General features: G+C 38.0%; 1 long non-coding RNA gene across 2 annotated transcripts in view; it reads left to right on the forward strand.

Moving 5' to 3' along the window:
* The window catches only part of LOC109858508, an 84,799-nt gene that overhangs the window by 35,188 nt on the left and 32,407 nt on the right, over positions 1 to 17,204 (forward strand). The window contains exons 1-2 of one of the 2 annotated variants that reach the window (XR_002250623.1): positions 12,458 to 12,543; positions 12,957 to 13,019. The exons of the other annotated variant lie outside the window; for it this stretch is intronic. This is a non-coding gene — a long non-coding RNA (uncharacterized LOC109858508). Of the gene's footprint in view, positions 1 to 12,457; positions 12,544 to 12,956; positions 13,020 to 17,204 lie in introns of those variants that run through there. 2 annotated transcript variants of the gene reach the window in all.

Consider the following 17,204-nt stretch of genomic DNA (forward strand, 5'->3'; position numbering starts at 1 on the left):
TGTTTTGCTATATAATTAGATATACAATTCACAGTTTTACACTTTCTAGAAATTGTATTAATTTCGACACATTACATTGCGCGTGTAATTATGTTTGTAGTTTATATTGTTTTGTTTTTACTCTTTATAATTATTTTTTTGTTATCGTAATTAATTTATACAGAGAAAGGTCGTAGAATTTTATTATTTTTGCGAGGCCCATCTTGCGACTTAGCCGGCCCTGGACCGGAAGCCAACCGGCAACGAGCATAGTCTACATTAGGTAGGTACGGAGACTACAATCGGGTAGCTAGCGCGGGGCTAATCCGGCGGAGAGGCATTTTCATCCCGGGGTTTCGGAACTTGCCGGTGGATTCCGACGCCGCCCATACTCCCTAAAGAGAGAGAGAGAGAAAGGGAGAGAGAGAGAGAGAGAGAGAGAGAGAGAGAGAGAGAGAGAAAGAGAGAGAGAAAGAGAGAGAGAGAGTCAGAGACGAAGAGAGAGAGAGAGAGAGAGAGAGAGAGAACCTTCCCTTTGGCCGGGAACTTTGTTGCGAACTGGAACCGCGCGTTGCCGCTCTCGCCGAAACCGGGGGAATTAATCGCTATTTCAGCGATGCAGCGGCCGGTGCATCGCGGCATTACTCGAATGCTCTATTTCCGCGCGGTGGCTCGTATTTTGCGAAGGAGTACGTTGTTCACGCTATGAACGCCACGCCACGATTCCCGAAATTCTAGAATTGCTCTTATATAATTGTCAATTATCAGTACGTAACGTGTGTGCTAAAAGTACGCATCTCTTTTTTTTTTTTTTGCGAGATTCGGTCCGAGAATGAAACACGCGAATGAGTTCACACAAAGTTCAGTGATGCTCTTCGATAGATTGAAACCTCTTCAAAAGCGTTTATGTTGCAAAATATCTTTTTATGTTCAATATTCTGATCATTCGAATATGTTAATTATGTTAATTATTATGTTAAATAAACTGTGTTAATAATAATATGTTGTTACATAAAGCTATTTGTAAGCGAGTTTTTTACGGCGGATCTAAATTCGTACGTAAAAATGATTGCGACGTATCAAATTAGTTGTTCGCAACTTTATATCTTGTTGCGAAGGAAAGCGCGTTCTCAAAATGATGCTATTTCCAACAAAATTCTATTCCAACAACGCGCCGCGCAGCTTCAATCGGAGCATTGTTCGAGCATTCTATTATTCTCTGTTGCGCGATAATATTCAATAATCGAAGGATAGCATTGATAGTTCGCTTTACATTTCACACGCTGCTTATCAAGATTCGAACTATCAAATACTCTCTTTTGCGCGAAACGTGAATATTACAACATTTTGTGCGTTTTCGCGAGGCGACTGATGATAAGTATATTCGAAACGCAAGATAGCGACAATAGTATCACATTGTTGTGTTGCCGCGTTGACAAGTTTCAGAAGACCAATTATCAAATGCTGACTCATTATCGCATCTAATGTTTGTGTGACAGCTCGCTATATAGTTGGCTATATAGATGACTTCATTGTTGTTCGAAAATTTTTTTTCTCCTAGTCATTTTTTTTTTTTTTCAGATTTGAATATAAATGAAAATCCATATTCGACGAATAAGGCGATGGAGACGAGCAATTCGAAGCAAAACTTGCAATTTTTGACTTTTGCAACAATTGAAGTGTGTGTTTTTTTGACAATACTGGCGCGCATTGTCAAAAAATCACAAAGAGTTTCTACTTTGGCAAGCTTGTGTTTTTCACACAAACGCTATGTGCAATAATGAGCTAGCGTTTGACATTTATGTTCTTCTGAACATTGAAGCTCGTCAACGCGCGATAACGTCATACTATTGTCGCTATTTAAGCGACGTTTCGAGAATACTTATCAATCGTCTGTCGTAGAAATACAAATCGGAATTACAAATTGATTTTGTGATCTCGTAACGTACAGATTTTTCGATTATTGCGTATCGATTGCATCGTAAATACAGACTGATATCTGTCCCTTCGATGTCCCAATAAATGAATAATAAAGGCGCGTGTGTGGCCTTGTGTGGGAATTATAATCGTGTCCGCCACTGCATCGCGATTAGCTTATTGAATATTCCGTTTGTCAGTCGGTTCACGAAGATGAAACGCAACGCTTGCATTTATATAACGTACATCAAAAATCGCACGCTCTCTCGGCCAGACGAAAAAAAAAAAAAATGCGTAGACTCCTTTAATTCTCGATGTTAAAAAAAAAAATCTCCTCGAAAAGAGCCGTATTTTATTTTCATCATCTTTTCGTCTCTCTTATATATATATGTATTTCTCTTTTTTTTTTTTTTATTGTTTTTATTTTCAATTTTATATAACATCGCATCGTTTTATTATATCTAAGCACTAGCTAAGATATCGCACAGGCACCGTATATTCAATTCGGTAGATCGTCCTGAATGTCAAAAACACGCGGTCCTTGACACAGTACGGAATTGCCACTGTAAGGTTGACGTAAGCCGATACGGGCGAACCCTTTATCGGACATACATATTTGGGATGTAATGGAGAAACAGAAGGAGAGAAAGAAAGAGAGAGAGAGAGAGAGAGAGAAAGAGAGAGAGAGAGAGGGGGGGCACACAAAGGTGGAAGATAGTAGAGCTGTGTGCAAAGCCTTTCCAAGGCGAGCCTAGTCGAAATCTGCCTACTTGAAAACGGCGTCCTGCTTCGGGGGCTCCTCTCTTTTCGCTGCCTTTTCCATCTCTTGCTCCGACCCAAAAGCTCGGTACAAGCATACGTTCGTGTGCGCGCGGTGTGCGCTCTAAAAAAAAAAAAAAGTAGCCGGGCCATTCGATGGCAGCTGTTCCACATTTGAAGGATGGATATTCTTCGGGCTTTGTCGCGACGACAAAAGGCCTCCTCTTACAAAAGGCCGACGTGGCCCGAGCTTTGCGCCCTATGTCTATCTCTTTCTTTCTCTCCTTCTCTTTTGCCTCTCCATCTCTCCCTTCTCCGAGAGAGAAAGAGAAAACAAGGAATAAATATTCGTAGGACCGAGTTTTCATGTAACTCGCAGAGGCGTAATCTTGGCTCCTGTTGTCTTTCTTCGGAATATACTTCTTTTTTTTTTTTTTTTTTTTACGACATCTTTATTCGAGCTGATACACGAACACAAAAGACGATAGCAGTTTTGATTGAATACCTTATAGGAAGACTTGCAAATTACAGAAAGAAATTTAGATTTTTTTATTTTTTTATTTTTTGTAACGTTCGCACAAATAAATCTTGTCAAATATTTTAAAAAATTCTGAAATTAAGATTAATCCAATTGCATCTGTAGCCAGAGATTCATTGGATTAAAATCAAGATTTTCGAAAAACATTACAAAAACATATCTTTTTTTTTTTTTTTTTTTTGCAAATTTGACTCCGTATCTTTCAAAACTCGTACATAAAGTGTAAAAGTTTCTCTCTTGTCAGTAATATTCGTTTTTGACCATGGTTGTGAAACGTATGTTATTTATTTTAACAAATAAATAACAAACGTGAGCAGGATAACGTGTACTACTATCAACACATATATAAACAACTGAGAAAATAGTCGCTACGGATTGCGCACGAAATCGAAAATCCACTTCCAGTAATTAAAAAAACTGCAACTCCGTTTTACCAAAAAAAAAAAAAAAAAAAGAAAAAAAACCTCTTGTGTTTTCGAAAATTACTCTGTTTTTAATTCTCTGTGTTGTTCTATATGTCGCGGAGAGAAACGTTGCGCGGGTCTTGAGAGCGGGTTGTAGCCTTTATAATTTCGCGTGTATAAAAATCGCGCGTATAATATGAAATTTTTCTCGCGCGCTGAGATCTCGTTGCGGAAGAAGGATCGCGCGCGCGCGCGCGCGCATGTGTTACCGAGATGCTGTATTTTCTGCAAAAAGAATCAAATAACAACGGGGGCAGATGTGCCGTGACATTTATTACACAAATTCGACGGAAAAGCAATTTTTCTCGCGGCGGGACGGAGAACGCACCACACCGGCCTGTCGCAGAACCAGTTTGTCAAAGAGTGAGACGAATCAGCTTCTCTCTCGCTGACTAATGGGTTTGCTGCGAAGCTTCTCTCGCTCGACCCCGTTTGACCCCCTCCCCCCCTTCTCTCCACCCGTCGTCGCGCGTTTGGATCCGCGAAGTTGCGAGACGCGTACAAACATTTACAAACTGAGACACGCGAAGAGCCGCGGAGCTCCTCCCCATGTGCATGTGCGGCAGAACACGAGAGGGAGAAGGCGTCCCACGCACACTCGACTGAATCACGCTAATAAGTAAGTTCATCGGCTGGAATTTCGAGAAAGAGATTCCGCGGCCACCACAAAGGTCATCTTCAGCACGCGTCATGATCAAAGCGATGTTTTATGAGATGAGTTTCCGCCTGCCGCAAAGCCAGAGGCGCGCACACGACAGAATCTCAGAGTGAATCTCTCGCACAGGGTAGATATTATGTAACTTTTTGAAATCAATTCCGTTCGGAATAATATCGATTTGTGTTCATCATTTTTTTTTTGTTCGTTTTTCTTTGAAAGAAAAAGAAAAAAGAAAAAACGATAAAAGTCGGAATCATTCCGAGTGGAAACGAATTTCGAACAGTTATATAAAAGGTGTGTCCAAATCTCTCTCTCTCTCTCTCTCTCTCTCTCTCTCTCTCTCTCTCTCTCTCTCTCTCTCTCTCTTTCTTTTTCTGCCTATTTAGATCAACGATAAGATTGTCAATACGAGACAAACGAGATATTCATTACTGTTCTCAGTTCTTTTACAAAAATGTATCAATTGTTTATTGCACGTAAGAACAAACAAAACAAAGTTTGTGAATTAAAACTATTCGAAATTGTCGCTTATTGTGACGAATCGATCAGCTTTTCTCCGTGAAAAAAAAAAAAGTTTCCGATGCGTGCAAACAAATAATAATATCCAACCGAAAATCGATTCACGAGCAGCTGCGAGTATAGTTTCGTAAATAAGTTCGGAGCGTTCGAACAAAGCTGTGGGCTGGACCAAAATTTATTTTACCCCTCGCGATCGTATATCAAACAAAGTAATTGCAAGTTGCACGACATGCAATGTAATATCATACGTAAAGAAAGAAATCTCACATTTAATCACGAATTTCGCTTTCGGATCTGAATCAGCTTCGCATTTTGTGACGCGTGCAGTAATAATCCCGCCAATTTCTATATAATTCTTATTTACATTCAAACTCACAATTTCAATTAACGTAATTTTTTTGATTTTGTTCTAAATAATTTCTATTACGCGTAAGGTTCGTTTGAAAAAAAAGTTGGAATTTCATAAAGAATGAACTTCAACTTTGAAATTGTTTTTAAATCTGATTATCTCGGAGAGTTTAAAAGTAAAAAATTGGAAAAGAGCGTGTGTAAAATAAGTCTTTATTTTCATTGGTTTTTGACGCGCAATTTCAAACTTTGGAGACTTCGGTCGGGATGAAACGCGCCGCTTCATGCGCCTCTCGGCCGTTGCCGACGACGCTCGGGCGTCTTCGATGCTAAAAGAGCGTCGTGGAAAGTAAACCGCGAGTTCTCCATTCAGTTGCACTCACTCCGTGCATCCGTTCGTTTCTCATCGTGTGGCAGGGATCAGTCTCTCCCGAGGTGGCGACCGATCGAGATAAACTGATACAAGTGCGTGGCGAGTGATAAGCCACGAGAGAAACGAGCGCCTCGTAATCGCCCGGGTGCGCAATCACGGTCGTAGTTTCTGGAACGGATCGCTCAGCTATCTTTCAAATTCCTGGGCGTGTACAGATATATATATATATATATATATATATATGTATATTTATATATATACACACACACACATAAAAGCCGGTGAGTGCGATATCATTATGCGTCAGTCACACGAACACAACGAACAAAACGATATGATAACGTGAAACATATGTGTTATATGCGGATGACTTTTGTACGATATTCATGTTGCATAGTTAACGATTATCTGAGATGGAAATACCGCAGGAAAACGGTTAGCTATAAAATAACGATATTTAAAAATATTTAAAAATATTTAGAGAAAAATTAAACTAGATTACATGCATATATATATATATACATATATGTATATATATAAATATATGTCGCTGTTTGCAATGTGACATGTTTCTTTTTCAGATTGCATAATTAAATAACGAATATACGTATACATGTCATAACACGACATTGCGCGAAATGCGCTCGACACATTCGCAATCCGACTGAGAGAATATCAAATCGGCTAGACTTAGAGAGTCTCTCTAAAGAGAACACGATGACAGGGACGTGTTTTTTTTTTTTTTCCTCCAAGCGACTTGTACGGCCCTGGCGCGCTCCGGTTCTCATGAAGTGTTCCCCACGTGGTGCTTAGCTTCTCTCCTTCCTTCATCTCTCTGCTCGTCTGGTCGTCCATCCGTTCGCCCATGTGTTACGACGATTCAGGCCGCGATGACCTAACCAGACTGTCAATTAAAATGCCACCATATGCCACTTAAACCGTTCTAAATTTCAACCATTAAGTCCCTATACGTTTGCGGTGGCCCCTTTCGCGATAGGAGGATGAGAGAAAGAAGGAGAGGAGAAGGAGAAGGAAGGTATAAATTGCATAATCACGCGAAACGGAAGTGTGTAACACTCTCTCTCTCTTTTCGGCCGGATCGGAGACGTTTCCATTATTATAAAAAAAAAAGAAAAAAAAAACAATCACATCTATTGTAATTAAGAGTTGTTAACTATTGTCAAAACTGAATCTCGCTTGTTTTTTTTACTTCTGCCGCGAGTTCGTCGAGTTCTCTCTCTTTCTCTCTCTCTCTTTTTCTCTCGACTGTCTCCGATGATAAACAGGCATGATGGGAATTAAGTGGGTGCTAAATCGAGATTATTTACTCGGCGTGGCGTTATCTAACATAAAGTGATACTAATTGGAATGCGTGTAACGTGACACGTTATTATTTCAAATAAAAACTTCTTGCGTGTGTAGAACGCCAGAAACACGAGGGATGTTGTGAACAAAAAAAAAAAAAAACGAAAGCGTTCTTAATTAAGTAATTCCCGAAAACAGAAAATTTTTGCAAAATTTGCAAATTCTCGATTCGATACTTGGATAAAATTTTGATTTTCAACTTGCGCGTTTTTTGCAAGAAAATATTTAATATAAAAAATAGCTCGAATACTGGCGCGCGTAACCATTCGCATAAAATTACACGATTAATCGATAACGTTTGCATTATTAAATCCTCGCGTAACCAGAGCACGTACTTTGTCGAGTAAATTATCGATCGATCATCAATATTTACACGAATGATATACACGCATTGCTCTCTCGAAAATTAACGGCGCACACATACGTTCATTCGCGGTTATCACATAATCGCGCTTCGATCATTCGTAACGCTCTTAATTCCCACACACGTACGTCTTTCCGAAACAGCCGGACTCGCCCTTTTGTCGTCGAGTGCTCCCTCGGAACTTTTACGATCGCCGTGCATGTCTGCTCGACGTCGAGGAAGATTATATGAGAAAAAAAAAAAAAACAAAAAGGAAAGAGGGAGAGAAAGAGTAGAAGAAGACAGAGAAGGAGAGAAAATACCCGGTGTGGTGCACACCCCTGACTCATCCGGCTTACGTTCCTCTCTCATGACGAATCGAACAACGATGAGGGAACTCGGAATGGGGTAGTAGTGGGACGATTTCAGGGGATGTTCCGGCCGAGATACACACGCGGTTACGCGGAACACACCGAACGTTCAGGCATTAACGAGCCGTACAAATTATATATATATATATATATATATATATATATATGATGCTTACCTGATTTTCATCTCATTATTTCTGACACAATTGCGATCCTTTGTGCTGTCTGTTTAATATAAATTTAATAAACGTAGCGTATTATATATATTTTCGCGCTGTAATTTCAATAACCATTACTAATCCAATTAAACTTTCAGTTTTGTTATTAATTAATAATTACGCATACGTAACCTACCTACCTAACAAAAGGCCGTGATATTTATCGCGCGCAGCTGGTACAGCGTGAAAGAACCAAGTGATTAAAATGAGAAAGATGAGACACTTTTTTTTTTTTTTTTTGTGCTGGCGTCTCAATACGCGCAACGCGTGTTTATGCAGCACACATCGTTGTGTAATATTTTATCTTCTATTTTTTTTTTATTGTAAACAACAACGAAATGCAAATGAAATGAAACATTTATTTAGCGTAAAAATTAATTTATATACGAAAAACAGGAGTTTGTATATAAATTATATTTATTCAGTTCTCGCTATAACGCTCGTTGGTTACGATTACCAGCCTTTTTCTCGAGAGAGCGAACCGCGTCCGTAAATCGCGCGCGTCGTTGTGCGCCCGGCTGCGGCCGCTGCGAAAGAAGTCACATTATTCTCACGGACGTTATAAGGCCGTGCTCATTAGTAAATGAGCCCCGGGCAATCGAGCGCCACTGGTCCCAGGTGTTATCTCTCCTGGCGAACGAACGAGCGAGCGAACGAGCTTGAGCGCGCCAGCGTGCCTTCGCGCACCTTCGCACCCTTAAACGCGAGCGAGAGAGCGGGACGAGAGAGCAGAGCAGCTCGTTCTCCGCCGCGGCATATAATGCCTTTTGTTAATTATTACAGCGGCCACACTTAGGGGCTTAAAATTCGCCATAAATAATCGCCGAGACAATACCTCTCCCCTTTACTCCGGTCTTTCTCGCCGCGAGTCGCGGGGACTCGCGTCACTCCCTCGCGCGTCTTCTCTTCCGCCGCCTTCGCTTCCAAACGATAAAGACAATCTTCGTTTCCTCGCGCGAAGCGATTTATTATCTTTCTTGGAATTCTTCACATTTCTCTCTTGATCTCTTGCTTGATAATACAATTGTAATTTCTAACACAATAATTTGACACCATCGTTTCTGTATATATAAATAAAATCATACTTTTGCTAAAAAAAGTTAACATATAGAAAAAAAAGATTGTAACAAACATTCGAGACACGTGCGAGAGCGCGACGTGTGATTTTGATTTGTTTCTTTTTAGAAAAATGTGTAAAGGTGTCGGGAAAGAGCGTACGGGTGATCATTTTATGATGTCGTGTCACTGAGCGTGACTGCATTTTGTTTGCTTCCGCGCAGACGGTATTGAACTCGATAACGACTTCACATGAAGAAAAAGCTTTAATCGAGCCGTCAGTCCGATAGGGGAAAACTTTGTTCACAGCCTGTCTACTCGCCATTTTCCTCCAGCCAATTAGCAGCGACACGATGCACTCTTACACAGCAAGAAACGGAATTTAGCTCCTCTTTTCCCTCCTCTCTTTCTCCCTCTCCCTCCCTCCCTCTCTCTTTCTCTCTCTCTCTCTCTTTTACTGTCCTTTCTCTCTCATTCGTGCATCGGTATCTGCATAACGCGCGCGACACAATATCGACTGCTCCCATTGGCATCGTTTACCTCGGATCGAATTTACGATACTTCAGCAGATCGCGGAGAATGGTGGTGTTCTTGCGAGTGGAAAGTCAACGAGAGAGGGTGGCTAGTGGAGTAGATAGATATAACGTTGCGGGGTTGTGAAGATAACATTTCCGCTGTCGGCACCGACAAAATTCACGATACCGTACTTCCCGTGAGAAGTTTGTCTCTCTCTCTCTTTCTTTCTCTTTAAAGAGATATATTTTTTTTAAAAGCAAATAAAAATTTGACACGTACGATGGTTTCAACCCCATCGAGCAATGTAGCAATGAACATCGGAGCGATGTACTTCGGGCTTGAAAGCATCCTAATCGAAGATAACTTTTCATGTAAGAGATAAGACATAAAATACGCGCGAGAGAGAGAATCTTGTTTTCTCCATTTTTTTTTTTTTTTATACATATATGTTCAAAAATTGATTCATACGTTTTGGTAGAACGTAAAAAAATTCTGTTTCTTCTTTTTTTTCAAAATCATTTTGTGATTTATATATTATATTTTTTTATATTGAGAAGATACAATAACGATCGTCGCGATATTTGCGCGAGTGGAAAAACATCTATGATTCAAATGTGTAAATTCGGCAAATGCGAACCAGTTGCCGGATATTATGCAATGAATATACCAGACCTTTTAAAACGTTTCGAATTTAATTTAAATTTTAGATAGCAACAGTCGTATCACATTGCTGTTGTCACTGACAGAGTTTCAGAAAATTAAATGTAGGAAAACGTTCGAAGATGTTTTTCGGATTTGAACCGCGTTAGTGTCATTTTTATACCGACGGTTTCGTGAACATTTCAGCTCATTTTCATCAGAGTTTCAAGAACAGTCTGATAATACAACACATCGCGAAAGCATCAAATATCAAATGTAGGAAAATTATAATGTACTAAACTAACTAAAATGATATTGTACATATTTTAGCTATAGTTTTGAATATTTACGTACAAAACAATTGTGTGAGAATTCTCACGACTCGAGATTGTAGAACGACTGTCCTAGAAATAAATATTTTCCATCTTATTTTATTCAGAGTATTGATTGTTTTATCGACTTCGAACAACAAAAGACAAGTGTAACGATCAGAGATATAATGTTGAAAAGCTAGCGGAAAGTTCGCATCCAAGTCAACAAAAAAGAAAACGTCCGAAAATATTAGGCGCTCTAATACAAACTTTGTATCGCTGACGAAATATTATATAGAGTGTGCATAAAAGTTTCTGTATTTAATTAATTAAACTTATTATAGTTAAAGTTATATTTAATAACTTTGTTTATTTAAACAATTAAATTCCAGATAAAAAGGATCTTATACATATGTTATCACGCGCGTAATGTGATAACATATGTATCAAGTTACATTTGTGTGACAGTTTGTTGAAGTAGACGCTCACGGTGATTTTTGACAATTCATCAATTTACACTCCAACTGTTACAATGATCAAAAGTTGAGCTTCGAATCGCTGTGCCTCCTCATCCGTTTTTATTCGCCAGATACGGTCCCTTTGGGATTTCCATTTATTTTCGAATCTGAAAAAATGATTCGGTGGAAAGAAATTTTCGAGCAATAATGAAGTCATCGATGCCGTAAATGATTGTACTTTGGAGTCACATCAATGCGATAACGATTTGACATTTTTGACATTTGTTCTTTTGGAAAGAAAAAATTTGTCGTCGACAACAGTAATGTGACACTACTATGCGTCGGTGTGCGTTGTTTCAAATACTTTTATCAATTGTCCCACATCTATTGAGCTCGTTTGTCGACGAAAAAAAAAAAGAAAAAAAACAAAGTGACGATATTCGAACATTATGGAAACGGTTCGCGATACGCCGAGGCGCGGGCGGAAGTTATAAATACCGCCCGTGCCTGATTCATTGTTAATATCGAGCGCTGTTTTATTGGACACTGTACCGTATTGCACTGACAGTACCGGGCATTAACGAGCCGATGTCCTCTTCACGATGGCTCTTTCGATAATTGATATGATAATTAACCATTTCTCCGCACCGCGATTGTGGTGGATGCGGCCGCATTTAATTGTCGGTATATCGGTGCGCCGTTTTAATGGCTTCTGAGAACGCGACGCATTAATGAGATTGAGAATATCATTCGTGCAAGCTAATTATCTTAATCCAATTCCTAATGGACTACGTCCGATCATATCTGGATTTCAAACTGACCTGTATATTGTTCAAGATTTTCTTTCTCAAATAGTATTTGACGCGAATTTAAAAGATGAAGATTGCTTTTACACAGAGTCTTCTGTTTTTTTTTTTTTTTTTTTTTTCTGAAGAGTGCCAACGTAACACAATAACCAAGAAAACAGCAAACTGTCGTCATCGATAATGTACGTTATTGTTTGTACATAGTGAACGTCCTTATTGGCACGTGTAATGCCACGTATCTGTCCAGTTCCACGCGTTGAGAGATTATCGTGTAAATGATAATCGACGAAGGTTCCTTTTGTACCTGTGCTGTGTAGCGCGGCGAGAGAGCGAACGGGTTTGCGCGCAACGTAGAGAAAGCTGCATCGGTGCATCGAGGGAAGTGTTGGTGGGACGACGGGCTGTAGACGTCGACAAGGGTCAGCTGATAGCGGACAATTATCTGTCAGTACAGTTCGAACAGCCGAGGCCGAGCGGCCACGTTGTAGTAAAACATTGCATGTATCTACTTTGTAGGATCTGTTACTTGCGGTTTCGAAATGACGCTATAATCGAGTTACAGTAAGACAATCCCGTTGACGCAAAAATCGATGGACGTAACTTCGTGTGATTTGTTTAGAGACTTTTAATAACTTTTATCAAGGTATTTGCATCATCTTTTGTGAAATCGTATGGTTTAGTTTTATATTTTTATTTTCTATATTTCGATTACATAAATATATATATATATATATATATATATATATGCGCAAGCTTCAAAAGGCGCTCGATCATTGAAAAAGATGACAAAACAAATGATTTAATATTGAATTGTCGAGTTGTTATTCGAGTGTCCAAATGTTTCACAATTCGGAGAATTAATTGAGAACTTATTACGTCAATCCAATTTGCGATACCAGTTATCGGTAAGTTTATAATTAGCAACTTTTTATAACTTTATCTTAAATTGGGAAACTGATTTGAATAGATTTCATTTAAACTGAATATATAATAATAAAATCGTGAGGTTTTAATTGTTATGGTTTTTATTAAAATGTTTTTTTCTTATATTACACCACACATAATTGTGTGCATGATATTTTTCACACAATCGAGGTTTTAAATGCGCGCACGTATAAACGCACACTAGTAGATATTATTATTTTGCAAAACGTATATCAAGAAACCTTGGAAACTATGGTCGCAAATGATAAGCTTTACAAATATACTCAAGGTTTTTCGAGATATTAAAACAAAAATTTTAATTTAAAATGTTTATCAGTATAATGTATGCGTCAATACGCAACACATTTTTGTTTATTTATTTTTATGTATACAGGGGCGTCGCGAGGCGGTAAAAAATGAAGATAGGATATCTCGGGCGATTTTTAAGGACCTGGATGTAAGTTTTTTTGAAGCGCTTTAAAAAGACAGGAGAAATGTGATTGCAAATTTAATATTAAATATTCTAGAAAAATTAAGAATTCTTATAACTAATTGTCGTGGCCAAGTGTATGAAATTATCATAGGCAGTAATATGAATGACGCATATAAAACTAGCTAGAAGCTTTATTTTGAAAAAAAAAAATGGTTGGCAGTCTATTATATATTCTTCATATGCCTGTCACTTGCTAAATTTTTGTGGGGTTCATTCTGCCGAATCTTGCAATGAAGCTATTACATTTTTTTGAAATAGTACACAAAACATTTTTAATATATATTTAGTTCAAAGATGAGAAATCCTAAAACAGAATATTAACTGTTCTTTGTACGATTTATCAAATACACGTTGGTCCGCAAGAATGGATGTAATAAAGCCATATATTACCATATTCCAAGTATTTATCTCGAGTAAAAAAAAAACAATTTAAATACTTGTGTCTTTGAATTTGTGTCGCAACTCTGAGATTTAAATGAAATTTTAACAATTATTAATTCTTTTGAAAATATATATTTTTAAATAATACTATTTTAAATAACGATAACTTTTAATAATTTTTAAATAATTTCTGGTTTAAAGTACTCAAACAGCAATACGTATAGAAATAAAATTTTACAAAAACTGTATGTAATAAATGATGTGGAAAAACATCGTTAAAAATTTGATTTCAGATTTAACCCTTTGTGGACTGACTCTTAAAAGTGCCTGTTAGGTAAACTGACTGGGTTTGCGAAACTCGCGCGACTTTAAAATTAAACATCACCGCGAAAAATCATTATTTTTCAATTTTGTTTTTTTTTTTTTTTTAACTAAAGGTTTCACGATCCCGCGTTGATAAAAAAAATTAAAAAAATCTCTAGTAGTTTTGAAGATTGAAGCGTTAAAAAGAATTAATTTTTACTAGAGACGCCGATGCGCAATTTTTGAGCGGATCTGGAAGATCCATGTCAGTCCACGAAAGGTTAAAAGAACTTAAAGAAAAATGAACGTAGTATATTTGCTGAAAGCAAACTTGCTATGCTGAAAATAAATTTATTAAAATAAAATTTTAAAAAAAGTAAACTGAAAACTTTTTACACACGATAACGGAAGTCGTATCAGCTATGTGAATATAAAATTATTAAAAATTGAAACATTTCCACTTGAGCTATTAAACAAAATAAGAGAATTACAAACGATATTTCTATTTGCATTATTTTAAAACTACTTTGCACAATATCAGTAATAGAGTAAGTGCTCAAGCAGAAAAATCGTTCGCTATATTAGCACAAGTAAAAATGTCGTCTCAGTAGTTTAGATATTCCAGCTGTAGAATTCTTAGCGCAATTGGACTTTAAAAACGTATTCAAAACGTTTGCGAATCAAAAGAGAAAATTATACAAATATACATTAATTTTACTGCTAGGCAACTTGGTTTCGTAATTTTTTTTTTTTTTTTTTTTTTTTGCTTGTTTATTCCGTTTCAAAGTCTCAAGAAAGTTCCTTTGCCCGGACTCAACGACAGCACTCGACGCCTCTGCATACGATAAACTCTTATTACTGACTTGACATTTTATAACTTCAATTTCATCATATCAATTTAGTTTTATCGGTTTCAAATTCTTTTAATTTAGTTAAAAATAATCAAGTGTCACGTTGGAAAAACGTCACTGTAACGATAACAATTTCTACAATAATAAATACAATAAAAAATTCTTCTTAAATATTTTTAATATTTTATTTTAAAATAATATATCTTTTTAATATTTCTCATTCACGTATTAAAATGAAATAAATTAATTAATAAATTACTTCAAACGTCACATTTATGTAATCGCAAGAAAAAAAAAGAACGATTTTACTTTCCGGGAATTTTCCAATAATAAATTGACGCGCGAGTGGCCGGTGTTTGCAAACATAAATTGGCGAGACTTCCGTTGCTCCTTGCATACGCGGCTCGCGACATTGCGTCACGGGTATATTTTTGTCGTCTGTGGCCGTTATACTGTGTTTTGAGTAGAGTGCACTCTATCAGTTATATTAGATTCCACGACGCGCGCGTACGCAGCCCCGACGCACACACGCAGTTTGTCCACCCGTAATTCTTGCTACATAACGAAACTTGCAAGCTGTCAGCGATAAGTCGCGGAACGATATGCAACAACCGGTCACTTTTTCCACGAAAAAAAAAGGTAGTTATCTGCGATGAAAACAAAACTGCCGGAAGTTGGATATTACGCACCGAGCGAATAATCCATTAGATGCGTGCTAAAATTATTTCGAATTTCTTCTTCGCGTTCCGAATAATTATTTCTTCGTTTATTTAAAATATATATGCACACACATTATGTACAAACTTTAATCTTTAGAGTAAAACAAAATTTTAAATAACACATGCGTATGTACATACGTGTTTAGTTTATGTACGACGGGTTGATGTTGGAAATATTTATACATGTATGTGTGTAATTTACAATAGTATTTACATATTTCATTTATGTGATCTTTAATAACTCACGTTTCTGCGCGACGCGGAAGAAAACGTTAATACGTAGGACCGTAAGAATCCTCGCGGCAAAATTGAATTATGAAAACTGCATTAAACGATGGAGAGCCGTGCAAGGATCCATTCCCGCCACTTCCGCGCGTAATACTTAAATGGAACTGAATCTGAAATTTAATCGAGCACGGCGTTTCCGCTCGGGCGCTAAGTGGAACTGCAAGTTGCGCTTAATTTGTTAATAGAAGCGCGACAACGGAACTCGGACGGAAAAATGTTTAGAAATGTCATTCGGGGTAATTGATACGACGACGTCCCGTTTCGAATCGAATTTTCCTCTCAAGGCAATTCCTCGCCGTGGGGAAATTAAAAGTTCAGTCGATATTTTCTTCAACGAACAAAAAAAAAGAAACGACTCGCTGCTTTGTACCCACGTTTTCAGTCCACGTTTTCTCAGCCGTGGAGCACAATCACTTTTTATTTGCGACTAATCGAGCCGTTAGCAGTCTGTCTATCGTCGAAGGAATTAGAACTACAAGACGGAATAATCAAAGACAAAATATACAAAATATTAACGAAGCAATTTAATTTGATGCTAATGAACTGTAAAACGCATATATCGTTAAAACCAGAGCAAATACACGTACGTATGTAGGAATGTGTAATAAAATCCGCGATAACCCGGGTGAAAATTCGAAAAAGGTATGATGTCCGACCAAACAGATCTGCTAGTTGGTCTCTGATTTCCGTACTCTCTTCCCTGACGCTCGGTTCGTTTACCTCGTTGGTCAAATTACACGACGGCAAACCCGCACGGTGGATCCGAAATGGGAAACCGTTTCCGGGTTTGCGAGACACAGAACGACGAGGAGCAAGCGAGAGAAGTGAAAGAGGCAGTCGGCAAGAGAGTCGTTTTAAGATGGCGACCCCGCCTCAATTGCGCGAATTAAACCACTAACGAGAAATCTCGACGAGGAGCTCGAACTGGAAAAGAGGTGGCTTTTCTTAGACGAATCGAGTTGACGGCAAGTTTTTCCGCTTTGCGTGCGGATTTTCACGAGGATGAACGCGAGCGAAAAACGCGCGGGAGACTTAGCCGCGCGCGCGCTTGCGTTTCCGACACGTTGTTTTTACATCTCTGCTATTTTTTTTTTTTTTTATAATAAAACAACATAGAAATATTGTTTGCGTTTGTATTAGTTTTTTGTTTTAAATTTTTCCGGGATTTTTTGACCCAACATATTATATGAATACTCTTTTCCAAGTAACTCTCTGTGTATAATAAACAACTTTATTAAAAACACAAAATTAAATACAGATTTGTAAACGGAAGCGCTTTACAAGGCGAGATCAACACCTTACAAGGCTGTTCTCAGGCCACTCTCTAAGTCGGCTGTCTTAAAACTATCCCGTACACAATAAATAGACAGACTAAAATATGATAAATAAATACTTGAATAGAAAGATCGTTAGAAATGATAAAAGAAGCGGCAACAGTTTGAAAGCCAATGGATCTAATTGTTGTTGCAAACGCGGCTATTATACGTAAATTGTTTAGTGTGTAACAAGAAACTATGAAAGATCGAAGAATGCGCCTTTAGCGCAAGACAAGACCGTCCATTCGCCCCGATCTTCATTCGAGCGGCAAAAATCCGTTGCTTTAAATA

The sequence above is a fragment of the Pseudomyrmex gracilis genome, unplaced genomic scaffold, assembly GCF_002006095.1.
Source record: "Pseudomyrmex gracilis isolate BER0280 unplaced genomic scaffold, ASM200609v1 scaffold_208, whole genome shotgun sequence".
Classification (NCBI taxonomy): Eukaryota; Metazoa; Arthropoda; class Insecta; order Hymenoptera; family Formicidae; genus Pseudomyrmex; species Pseudomyrmex gracilis.